Source organism: Macaca thibetana, chromosome X (genome assembly GCF_024542745.1).
Source record: "Macaca thibetana thibetana isolate TM-01 chromosome X, ASM2454274v1, whole genome shotgun sequence".
Lineage (NCBI taxonomy): Eukaryota > Metazoa > Chordata > Mammalia > Primates > Cercopithecidae > Macaca > Macaca thibetana.
This window is the reverse complement of record NC_065598.1, coordinates 51,363,431-51,376,954: the sequence shown is the minus strand read 5'-3', so window position 1 is coordinate 51,376,954 and position 13,524 is coordinate 51,363,431. Positions and strand designations below refer to the sequence as shown.

Sequence of the window (13,524 nt, the reverse complement as noted above, 5' to 3'; positions counted from 1 at the left end):
ATTACTGTTTATCTTACTAAGTATAATAATGACGCAGTGGTTACTTAATGCACCTATGAATTAGGGATACATACTGAGTTATTTACCTGTGTAATGACATATCTGGGATGTGGAAAAAAATGGGTGAGAATAGATAAAACAAAACTTGCCAGTTTTGGCAAAATGTTGTTAATTATTGAAGCTGGGGAATGGATACATGCATGTTTACTTTACCATTTTTTTTTCTAAGGCAGGGTCTCACTCTGTCGCCCAGGCTGGAGTGCACTGGTGCAATCACAGCTCTCTTCAGCCTCAAACTCTCTGGCTCAAGTGATCCTCCCACCTCAGCCTCCCAAGTAGCTGGGACTACAGGCACGTGCCACCATGTCCAGCTAAATTTTAAATTTTTTGTGGAGATGAGGTCTCACTTTGTTGCCCAGGCTGGTCTAAAACTCCTGGGCTCAAGTGGTCCTCCCACCTCGGCCTCCCAAAGTGCTGGGATTACAGGGGTAAGTCACCGTGCACAGCCTATTTTACTATTTCCTACTTTGAATATATTTGAAAATGTATGTAACAAAAGAGAAAAGACCCAGAAGCCAATGTGAATGTGAATGGGCTCCCACTTGCCATGATTGGACAGTTGGAAAAACAGAAGAAATAATGACTGCAATGGATTGAAAAGTACTAAATATATAAATATTCACAAGTTCAACAAAGGAGAGAATATAGCACCAATAAAATCCCCAAAAACTTAACAATACATTAATCTAGGTTGGATGATAGTTTTAAATACCAGCTTACAAATTTGAAAAGATTAGGTATTCGTTAATATTAGGGAATCATTAATTTTCCTTAGTGAGATAATGGTGATTAATTACTACAAAGTAATGCTAATATTAGGAGATGAACACTGAGATATTTAAGGGTGATGTGTCATGATATCTGCTCCCTAAACTGATCTGTTAGATGGTATCTCAATCAAAATGCCAAGAAGAATGTTTGTGGAAATTGACTAGCTCTAAAACGTATTTGGAAAAAGACCAGGAATAACTAAGGCATTATTGAAGAAAAAGAACAAAAGTGTTAAGACTCACATAACCATACATAAGGTATGTTGTAAAGTTACATTAATTAAGACAGTGGTATTCATACAAGGATAGACAAACCCAACTGAACAGAATTCAGAACTAAATCAAATTATTGATTTATATATTTGAGTTAATGAATGTGATGGCTCTACAAAAGGGAAAGAATGATCTTTTCAACAAGTGGTTTGGGGTTGAATGAGTGTCCACTTCAACAACAAAAAAAATGGGCCTTTACACATACCCATACTCACAATATACACAAAAATCAATTGCAGATTATAAATATAAATATGAAAGGTTAAACAATAACACAGCCTAGGAAAATACCTTCATTACCTTGGGAAATATAAAGATTTCCTAATCAGTACAAAGGAGCACTAACCATAAATGAAAAAAAAAAATGAAGAATGATATTAGAATTCAGATATTCAGTTCATCAAGACACCATGAAGAGACTGAAGATACAAGCCACTAAGATTTGTAATACATATATCTGTCAAAGCATTTACATCCTTAATATAGAAAGAGCTCCTATAAATCAATTAAAAAAAGTTAGCCCAGGAGAAAAAGTAGTCAAAAGATTTGAACAGGCACTTCATAAAAATTATCCAAAAGACTAACAAACTTATGGAAAGGTCCATCATCAGAGAAATGTGAAATAAAACCACAGTGAGATACCATTCATAACCATTAGAATAGCTATCAAAACAAAGACAAGTGTTGGCCATATTCTAGAGCAACTTCCACTCTGAAAAATTTCTGGCCGGGTGCAGTGGCTCAGGCCTGTAATCCCAGCACTTTGGGAGGCGGAGGCTGGAGAATCACGAGGTCAGGAGTTCGAGACCAGCCTGGTCAACATGGTGAAACCCCATCTCTACAAAAAAAAAAAAAAAAAAAATTAGCTGGGCACAGTGTCAGTCACCTGTAATCCCAGCTACTCGGGAGGCTGAGGCAGGAGAATCACTTGAACCCGGGAGGCGGAGGTTGCAGTGAGCTGAGATCACGCCACTGCACTCCAGCCTGGGTGACAGAGCAAGACTTTGTCTCAAAAAAAAAAAAAAAAAATTCTGTTTGGAGTGTTCTCGTACAATCACCTTGGAAAGCTGGCTGGCAGTATTTACTAAAATTAATCATATACATAACCTGTGATGCAGCTATTCTACTCTTAGGTATATGTCCCACAGAAATGTGTGAATATGTCACCAAAAGACATGTACTAGAGTGTTCACAATACTATTTGCAAGCTGAAAATGGAAACGACAAAAATGTCATCTACAATAAAAGGGTAACTACACTGTGGTACATTCATACAATGGAATAGCAATGAAAATAGAGTAATTACTACTACACTCAATGACATGGATGAATCTCAGAAACAAATCCTCAAGCCAAAAAATTAACACAAGCTGTGTTACTTTTTAAAGTTTAAAAACAGACAAAATTATTATTACACAGTGACAGAGGCCAGGATTGTGATTAATTTGGAATGGTAACAAATAGGGAATACATTTAGGGTCTTTCAAAATTTCCCGATCTTGATGCTGGTTACACAGCTGAGTTCACTTTGTGAAAATGCTTTGAGCTGGCCGGGTGCGGTGGCTCATGCCTGTAATCCCAGCACTTTGGGAGGCCAAGACGGGTGGACCACGAGGTCAGGAGTTCAAGACCAGCTTGGCCAACATGGTGAAACCCCATCTCTACTAAAAGTAAAAAAACCAGCCAGGCGTGGTGGCACGCGCCAGTAATCCCAGCTACTCAGGAGCCTGAGGCAGGAGAATCGTTGGAACCCAGGAGGCGGAGGTTGCAGTGAGCCAAGATTTCACCACTGCACTCCAGCCTGGGCGACAGAGCAAGACGCCGTCAAAAAAATAAATAAGTAAATAAAATGCTTTGAGCTATACACTTATGATAATGTGCACTTTTCTGCATGTATTTACATTTACTTAAAATAATGTCTGCAAGTGTCAAATGGTTCAGCCAAAATAGATCAAGAAATAGATGGATGGATGGATAAATCGATGGACGGATGGATGGATGGATGGATGGATGGATGGATGGAGAAAGAGAATGAGTAAGAGAGAGAGTGAGATAATATGGCAAAGGTTAACAGTTGTTGAATCTAGGTCCAGAATATAAAAGTTTTCATTGTACTCTTCTTTCAACTTCTGCTTAATTTTTTATTTAAAAATATTCTGGTAAAAAGAGGCATTATCCATGCCTCTCAGAGCTTAATATCATATCAAGCACCTGATATGATCTAAGTTGTAAAAGAAGCACAAAAAATATAACTTCTATACCAAGATTGTTTTATAAAATAATAAAATATTCTGTATATTTTCTATTTCTCATTAAGAAACAGAGACAGAGAGAACCAGACCAGGACTGAGTGTCTGAAAAACCTTAACTCCATAAACTGTACCACAGTTTAGCAAGTTACTACATACCTCCTAGTCTTGGTTTTATCATCAGTAAAATGACAATGATAATACTGACCTTAGAGAATGGTTTTGAACATTAGGGAGAAAACCATATTTAAAAGTTTTATCTGTTATAAACAAGTACTGAGTTCATTTCACTTTACCATACCAAATATTTATGGACAACATATTATGAACACATAGTGATAAGAGCAGTGAAAGAGATAATCATATATGCCATGGGTTAGCACACAATGCGCCAGCAATCAACAAACTGACGATGAGGTGGGTATGGAGACAGTGATATGTCTTACTAGAGAGGCTGACAAGTCGCCTAAATGGTAGCAAGAAGCTAGCCAGAAAGAAGAGAATATGAGAAATTTATGTGAATGGATCAAGTTATCTGAGTATGCAGAGCATTGAATTAATACTATGCAGAAAAGTGACCACTAGGGGAATGGGAAAGTGGGGGCGGGTTAGGAAACAGAGTGAACAAATGCAGAGACTATGACATAAATTTTGTTTTCCCATTAATATCTGCATATTGTGTGCCCTCACTTCCTTCAGGTCCCTGCTCAAATATCACCTTACCAGTGAAGCCTTCCTGCCCATCCTATCTAAAATAACAGAGCCTCTCCACATTACAACCTATTATATATTTATCTCTTTTTTTGTTTTTTTTTTAATTTCTTCATATCTTTTTGTTTTGTTCATTTAACACCAGTGCCACTTGCCAATATATATTGATTATATATTAAGTTATTGTCTGTCCCCCAGCTAAAGTTTAAAAGACTTTGTTTTTGTTATCCACTGTTGTATCCTTAGTGCTGAGAACACTGTCTGGCAAATAAAAATTATTGAATAAAAAATTATTGAATGAATGGATGGATGCACAGTGGGCTGAAACAAGTATGATAACATTTAAATGCTGTCTAATAATGATTTAAATAGAGTATAAAGAGACATCAGCAATACTCTTTGGAAAAGTTCCTAAGTGTTTTGGTGTCACAAAAGCTCTGCCTCATTGTTTATTCTTAAATAAAAACTGTACATGGCCTAGAAAAGATAATCACCCCTTATTTTGGCAAGCATAACACACAGGAAGGAGTCAACTGCTTGTTCAAAGAGAACGTTGGTTAAATTCCTCGTTAGATCCTGATAGAGCCTGGAAAACACTGATTCTCACCATCAATTTAATGATCATTTGGTAAAGGCAATAATAAGTTGTGATTATTATTTAATAACTAATGTTCTCACAAGATAAATTTGACATGGTCACAAATGTAAAAGTACATTTCACATTGCAATAAATAGATTATGTAATACTTGCAAAGCTCTGAGAAAAAGTCTTTGTCTGAAAAATGTCAGCTTGCTGTTTAATGTTGCTATCAGAGACCAGAAAAGAAACTGCATAATAAACTCAACTCATATAAAGTAATAAATTTGTGATTCCTCCACTAAGAGAAGTTTTACAGGGGATAGGAAAGCTTACGCTGAAGCTGACACCAGGTTATAGGTATAATCCACTATGTCTGCCCCCCAGAATTTGAGGATTCAATTCTATAGCAACAGAAAAAAATAAATGCAATATGTAGAAGACTGAAATCTGTGCAATAGTATCTAAATGATGTGTAATTTTGTTGAGTTAAAAAAATAAAAAAACATAATTTGGACAAGTACCTATGTCTCTTAGGGCTCTAAGGTTTCTGCTTCTTTGCTTATACTTTAAAAGAACCAAAAAAAAAAAAAAAAAAGCCTTGACCTTGAAGTCACACCTACTGTTGCAAAGTACGTAATTTATTGGTCTCTGCGGGAGGGGAATAGGAAAGACCAAAGGCCAGCAGGGGGAGTAAAGCAGTGTAGGAAAGGGCTTGCAAAGAGTCGCAGGTTAAAAGGATGGGGGGCAGAAGGCGGAGGTGAGAGGTAGGAGGTAGAAGTGACCTGTGGTAGAGGGAATAACCCTGGCTCAGATCAGAGAAGAGGATCCGGGATAAAGAGGAGAGGTGAAGCATGACCGGGAGTCAAGCGGATAAAAGGACCACAAGAGTCAGGAGGTGGGGCAGGAGCGGGCTCCCCATCTCCGGAGGAGAAGGGAGGAGACGGTGAGATCAGAACCACAGGCGCGAAGCATCCATCATACAACGTTCGCGGGGATGAATTCTCCTTTCCACCCCATGTTGAGGCACAAAAGGAGGTTTCCCTGGAGTGTATGGGGATTTATTTGTGAGAATTACCAAGTCCCCTTCTTTACACTCACCTTGACGAAGAAGGCAGCGACGATGGCGTGACCGGAAGTGCTGTCCTCTTTTGTTTGGCGGAAGCTTTAGCTTCTGCAGCCGCCACCCCCTCCTTCACTTCAGGCAACTTCCTGTGCCTCTCTAGCAAGCTCTGCAATGCTCTATCTCATTGACTCCCTCAATAGATGAACACATACATTGTGATGTAAACCGGCTGGGAGAGAGAATCACTAACTTTTTACAAATCCTAATTCTAGTCGTGCCAGGAACTGCAGTATCTCTGCCAAATCCTTCATGTACAATTCGCCACCTCTCCTTGTTGATTCGCCTTAGGAATATCTCCCTTCATCTTAATCCCTTAACTCAGGCCTCATTTTCTCTGTCTTGGACGTCTACGGTTACATATTTTCCAAACTGATTTACTGTTTTCTGGCACACCACTTTTAAAAAGTTCATTTGTATTAGCGGTGTACTTCAATTTCAAGCTTTTTTAAAACATCTTAAATCTAAATCATTTTTGCTTTGAAATCGTATCCAGAGTTACATACCATATTCCAATGTCCAAAGAATAGAGGTGGACTTATTTAGAAAGCACTCTTGCATTATTTTACATACTCCCCAAGAAAAAGAAGAAAATGAAAACTGAAAAAAATGTTTCAATAATAAAAATCCGTACTCTGGTTAAATACCTTCAGAACAAGTTTAGAATTGAATTATTTATTGCCACTACCTCCAGAAAGTTCTCCTGGCCCCCAAATCTGCACCACAATTCTCACCACAGGGGACGATCTCTTGTGGCTATTTTTAGTCATTCCACAAGTATATACTGAACACCTACCATGTCCCAAATACTATGCTACACCCAGAGACATTATACTAGGATCCCACAGCCTAGAGCTAAAGATGGCATTTAAACACTTAAGAGCCTGGCATAAAATATGTGTTTATCAATGCTTGTTAAATGAATAAATGACCAAAATGTGGTCAGAGCAAAGAAGGAAACTAGCAGTAAGGTCCTTAGTTTTGCTGGTATTTTTACAATTTATTTCAACAATTTGACTCACGTTTCCCACTAAGCACTGCTTTACCTGCATCCCACCAATCTTTATATTTTGTATTTTGATATTTTTGTGTATTGATTCTAATTTAGTTCAAAATGATCTCTAATTCACCTTTGTAGTTCCTTTTTGTTTTTAGACGGGATTTCACTCTGTTATCCAGGCTGGAGTGCAGTGGCATGATAATAGTTCACTATAACCTCAAACTCCTAAGCTCAAGTGATCCTCCTGCCTCAGTCTTTTGAGTAGCTGGACTACAGAAGCACACCACCATGTCCAGCTAATCTTTTTTTATTTTTTGTAGAGACGGGGTCTTGCTTTGTTACCTACGCTGGTCTTGAACTCTTGGGCTCAAGCAATTCTCCTGCCTCAGCTTCTCAAAGTGCTGGGATTACCGGCATGAGCCACTGTCTCCAGCCTGTACTTCCTCTTTGACCCATGGGTTCTTTAGAAACGCATGTTTAATTTCCAAGTATTTGGAGATTTTCCCGTTATTTTCCACTATTGTTTTTTTAATTCCATTATGATCAGCAAACTTACAGTATATGATTTCCGTTCTTTTACATTTGTTAAATTTTGTCTTATGACTGAAGATATGGTCAATTTGGTGAATGTTCCATGTACACTTGAAAAGAATGTGAAAATGCATTCTCATGTTGTTGAGTGAAATGCTCTATAAATATCAGCTAGGGATAATTGATAATATTCAGTTATTCTGTATCCTTGGTTATCTGCTATGTAAAATATTATCTTAATTATTGAGAGAGGAGTGTTGATATCCCTAATTATATTTGTGAATTTGTCTTGTGAATTACTCTTTCAGCCTCTGAGTTTTTGCTTTATATATGAGGGGTCTTCAAACTGTTGGTGGAAATACATATTATTAAAAAAGCTATGCCTGGATTTCAAAAATTTTGTGCACCAAAATAAACGCTCACTAATTCGTTGTAACATGTCTGAACAGGATCTAGCTTGAAGTGTTAAGAAGGATAGGACATCAGTTTGAACAGAGCCCCTGTGAGAGCAACATGAATTCTGCTACGATTGAAACAAAAACATCATATTTATGGTGAAGCTGAGTGGATGCATGGTGAAATCATTGATGTTTTAGGAAAGGTTTACAGAGACAATGCCCAAAGAAATCAGCAATTTATATATATTTTTTGTAGTTTTAGTAGAGATGGAGTTTCACCATATTGGCCAGGCTGTTCTCAAACCCCAAGCCTCAAGTGATCTTCCTGACTTGGCCTCCCAAAGTGCTGGGATTACAGGTGCAGTGAGCCAAGATTGTGCCACTGCACTCCAGCCTGAGCAACAGAGAAAGACTCTCAACAACAACAACAACAACAACAACAAAAGAAAGAAAAAAAAAGAAATCAACAGTTTACAAATGGATAACCTGTTTTAAGAAGGGATGAAGCCCTGGTGTGGTGGCTCACATCTATAATCCCAGCACTTTGATAGGCCAAGGAGGGAAGATTGCTTGAGCCTAGAAGTTTGAGACTAGCCTAGGCAACATAGCGAGACGCCACCGCTACAAAAAAATTTTAAAACTAGCCAGGTGTGTTGGTGTGCACCTCTAAGCCCAGCTACACAGGAGGCTGAGGCAGGAGGATCACTTGAGCCAGGGAGGTCAAGGCTGCAGTGAGCCATAATCGCAAAAACTGCACTCCACCCTGTTCAGTGCCAGGGTGTCAGGTGACAGAGTGAGACCCTGTCTCAAAGAAAGAAGAGATGAGACAATGTTGAAAATGAAGCTCACAGCAGCAGACTATCCGCATCAATTTTTGAGGAAGAGATTCAACTTGTTAGTGCCCTAATTGAAGAGAACTGATGATTAACAGCAGAAACAATAGCCAATACCATACACATCTCAACTGGTTCCGTTTACTTAATTCTGACTGAAAAATGAAGTTGAGCAAGCTATCCACTCAATGGGTGCCAAAACCGTTGTGCCCAGATCAGCAGCAGATAAAGAGGGGAGCTTTCAATGGAAATTTTAAACAAGTGGGATCAAGATTCTGAAGTGTTTCTTTGAAGAATTATAACAGGAAATGAAACGTGGCTTTACCGGTAAGATCCTGAAGACAAAGCACAATCACAGCAATGGCTACAAAGAGGTGGCAGTGGTCTAGTCAAAGCACAATCACAGCAATGGCTACAAAGAGGTGGCAGTGGTCTAGTCAAAGGAAAAGTAGACTGGTCAAGAGCAAAGGTCAAGGAAACAGTTTTTTGGTATGCTTGAGGCATTTTGCTTGTTCACTTTCTGGAGGGCTAAAGAAAAATAACATCTGTTTGTTATGAGAGTGTTCTGAGGAAGTTAGCCAAAGCTTAAGCAGAAAAACACCCAGAAAAACTTCAAGTGAACAGTGCTCCTGTTCAGTCCTCCAATCAAACAAAAGCAATTTTGAGAGAGTTTTGATGGGAAATCATTAGGCATCCACCATGTAGTCCTGATTGGGCTCTTTCAGTCTTCTTTTTGTTTCTTAATCTTAAAAAATCTTAAAAAGGTGCTTGTTTTTCTTTGATTAATAATGTAAAAAAAAAAAAAGAAAAAAACCTGTGTTAACATGGTTAAATTTCCAGGCCCTTCAGTTCTTTAGATATGGACTAGACGGCTGGAATCATTGCTTACAAAAGTGTTTTGAACTTGATGGAGCTAATGTTGAGAAATAAAGTTTATAGTTTTTATTTTTATCTTTTAATTATATTTTCCCACAAACTTTTTGAAGTCTCCTCGTATTTTGAAACTCTTTTGTTAGTGTATACACATGTAGGAAGGTTATGTCTTCTTGGTGAATGGAACCTTTTCATTACTATATAATGCCCTTCTTTATTCCTGGGAATTACCTTTGCTCTGGAGTATAATTTGTCTGATATTAATATAACCACTCCAGCTTCCTTTTCTTTCTTTTTTTTTTTTTTTCTGAAGACAGGGTCTTACTTTGTTGCCGAGACTGGTGTGCAGTGTTGCAATCACAGTTCACTGCAGCCTCAAACTCCCAGGCTCAAGTAATCCTCCGGCCTCAGCTTCCTGAGTAGCTGGGACCACAGATGTTCCCCAGGATGCCCAGCTAATTTGTGTATTTTTTGTAGAGACAGGGTTTTAGCATGTTGCCCAGGCTGGTCTCAAACTCCTGGGCTCAAGTCATTGACCCTCCTCAGCCTCCTAAAGTGCTGGGATTGCAGACATGAGCCACTGCACCTGGCCCTCTTATCTTTCTTTTGATTAGTGCTTTCATGGTATACCTTTCCATCTTTTTACTTTTAGGCTACAGATGTGAATTTCTTGTGAGTATATTTAGAAAGCCTTTTTCTCCTCCAAGATTATGAACAGCTCTCCTGTTACTTCTAACGAATCAATGTTTGAATTTAAATATTTGATCCATTAGGAATTTATTCTAGGTGAGGTATGAGGGAAAATCCCATTTTATATTTTTTTCTTCCAGGTGGTTTACTTTCTTTTTCCAAAAACATATTTTGACTGAATCTATTTTTTCCCTACAGATATGAGCAGCTAATGCAAATAACCTAAATTTATTTGTTCTGCAGCTTTTTGTTTTGCCTTCTCTTCTACTGATTTCACTCTACTTAATTTGAAGATATCCATTAATCTCAGCTTTTGTATGAATAAAAACACAGACTTCCAGAAAGGAAGTATCAGGTGTTCTACAGACCATCTGCACAGGGAAACAACCATAACGCCTAAAAATTATTTTTAAAACAACCATATAAAGGCTCAGAAAATTTCTCTAAAGGCATAGAACAAATGAAGAAATATTTTTTCAAAAAAATATAAATGTCAGTAAGAACAGTGAAAGTCTGTGGCACTTGAGCCATGACCTACTCAATCCCTCCCCCATCAAAATCATCATGATTAAAGCTATCATTTGGGTGGGTATGGCCAAGAAAATATAGCCTCTTCTTCCCCAATCTCCTGGTTAAGGACTATTATTTCTCCCTGGGGTGAGCAGGCCACCAATATTAGTATTTTTCATCCCCTCCGCTTTATGTTGCAGAGTCTAAATTCAAAGTGAGTGCAGCTGAGAGGCCCAGGGCGCCCTTCCTCTACATAGCCACCATTTATAGGGCGGAAACTCTATGTCAGGTATGGCAAGCCAAAAATACTGGGGTTTTAATATCCCTCATTCAAGTTTGTTCATAGAGTGCAGGTTCCACAGTGGCAGAGACAAGCCAAGAAGACCAGAGGGTGCTGCCTCTACCCAGTGCTCAACTCATAAAGTAGGGCTTTCACTCTGAGAGAAGCAGTCCACTGTTTCCACTCCAAGCCCCAGAGCAGTGGTGCAGTGATTTTGCCCAGGAGGGAGACTGGCCATAAGAAGAGAGCTTCAAAGCTCTCCGCAATAAAACTGAATTTATTTGGAAGAGAGTGTGGTAAGTTCAAGCACAAGCACAATCTCAAAAACAATGAAGTTTTTAGTGGTAAGCATTGAGAACAATCTGGTAGATCCATGAGAGAAGCAAAATGAACCACAAGCCAGCTAGTTTTCCAGGGAGGATCAGAGAAAGAGACAGCTAACAAGAGTCCTCCTAGAGTCAGAAGGAACTTCAGTTTGGCTTCAAAAACTATTCCTGCAAAGGGGTCAAATTTAATGGATCAGACCGTTGAGTAATTTATGCCCAAGGGTGTTATCCAAAACAATAGAGCAAATCAGCCAGCAATTAGTGGAGCCTAATAGCAGGGAATGATACTAACAGAGGCAGACAGCGTAACAGATCATGAAAAAAACACAATATGCTATACAAAAAAATGATGAGACATGCAAACAAACAGAAGTGTCTGACCCATGCACAGGAATTAGAAGGAGGCAACAGAAATTGCCAGTGAGATGGCCTAGATGTCAGATTTAACAGAAAAAAATGTTTAATCAGCCATTATGCATACATACAAAGAACCATGGGAAACCACGCTTAAAGAAGGAAAGGAGGTATGTTGACAAATAGAGAATATTAGTATATAGAAATTATAGGCCGGGCGCGGTGGCTCAAGCCTGTAATCCCAGCACTTTGGGAGGCCGAGACGGGCGGATCACGAGGTCAGGAGATCGAGACCATCCTGGCTGACACGGTGAAACCCTGTCTCTACTAAAAAATACAAAAAACTAGCCGGGCGAGGTGGCGGGTGCCTGTAGTCCCAGCTACTTGGGAGGCTGAGGCAGGAGAATGGCGTGAACCCGGGAGGCGGAGCTTGCAGTGAGCTGAGATCCGGCCACTGCACTCCAGCCTGGGTGGCAGAGCGAGACTCCGTCTCAAAAAAAAAAAAAAAAAAAAAAAATTAAAAAAAAAAAAGAAATTATAAAACAAAAAAATTAAAATTTTGGAGTTGAAAAGTGTAAGTGAAAAATCCATGTGAGGAGCTCAATAACAGACCTGAGTGGGCAGAAGAAAGAATCAACAAACTTGAAGATAAATCAATTAAGATTCACCAGTCCGAGGCACAGAGAGAAGAAGAAATGAAGAAAAATGAACAGAGTCCCAGAGAAAGGCAGGACACCATTAAGCCCACAAATATACACATAACAGATGTGCAATAAGGACAGAGGAGAGAAAAGGGAGCAGGAAAAAAGTATTCAAAGAAATAATGACTGATAAAATTACAAAATGTGATTTTAAAAATTAATCTATATATCCAATACGTTCAGTAAACTTCAAGTGTGATAAACGCAAGAACCATACACAGAAAAACGCTGAAAGCCAGAGACAGAGACAGTATTGAAAGGAAGAAGAGAAAAACAATTCATCACCTGTAAGGGAGCCCCACTAATATTACTAACTGACTTCTCTTTAAAAATAATGGAGGCCACAAGATAGTGGGATGACGTATTCAAAGTGCTGAAAGAAAAAAATGTCAGCATAGAATCTTACATTCAGCAAAACTATCTTTTAAATGAAGACAGCTGTGCATGGTGGTTCACGACTTTAATCCTAACATTTTGGGAGGCCAAGGCAGGAGGACCGCTTAAGCCCAGGAGTTTGAGACCAGCCTGGTCAACATAGAGAGACCCCATGTCTATGAAGAACTTAAAAATTAGCCAGTGGGTAATTTAGTAGCACATGCCTGTGGTCCCAGTTACTCAGGATGCTGAGACAGGAGGATTGTTTGAGCCTGGTAGGTGAAGACTGCAGTGAGCTGTGATTACACCACTGCACTACGGCCTGGGTGACAGAGTAAGACCCTGCCTCAAAAAAATAATGATTAAAAATAAAAAACTTACATGAAGGCAAAATAAATACATTCACAGATTTAAAAATTGTAAACACTGCTAGTAGATAAATCTAACAATAAATGTAATAAAGAAACTTCTTCAGTCTAAAAGCACAGAGCACACAGAATCCACACACACACAAAGTAAATACTGGTAAAGGAAACTATAAAATAATAAAAATGGCTATGTAAATCTATATTTTTTCTCTGTTCTTCTCTTAATTCATTTAACTACAATTATATAAAAATGCATACAATTTTATTGTTGGGACTATAACATTCATAAATACAATATAATTTCCAATAACATCACATGGAAGGTGGGCGGGAGCAAAGCTTATTGGAGTAAAGAAATAGCAATTCAAATTCACATTAACAAATAGGAATCAGAAATGGTAAATTAAAAGGTTAATGTGGCAAACACCATAAATACATAGTTGCTCACCTTTCATCTCTTAGCTTCTTTACAAGGCCCGAGAGTATGTACAGTAATAATCATAATAAAGTATTATTGGGTTT

The 13,524-nt window shown here is 38.5% G+C and overlaps 1 protein-coding gene across 1 annotated transcript in view; it reads right to left on the bottom strand.

Annotated features, from left to right (window-relative positions):
* The window catches only part of MAGED1 (MAGE family member D1), a 106,221-nt gene extending 100,418 nt beyond the window's left edge, over positions 1–5,803 (bottom strand). Inside the window, exon 1 of the mRNA XM_050776888.1 lies at positions 5,742–5,803. The gene's annotated coding sequence lies outside the window, so the exon portion shown is untranslated. The remainder of the gene's footprint in view (positions 1–5,741) is intronic.
* Positions 5,804–13,524: the final 7,721 nt, after the last annotated feature.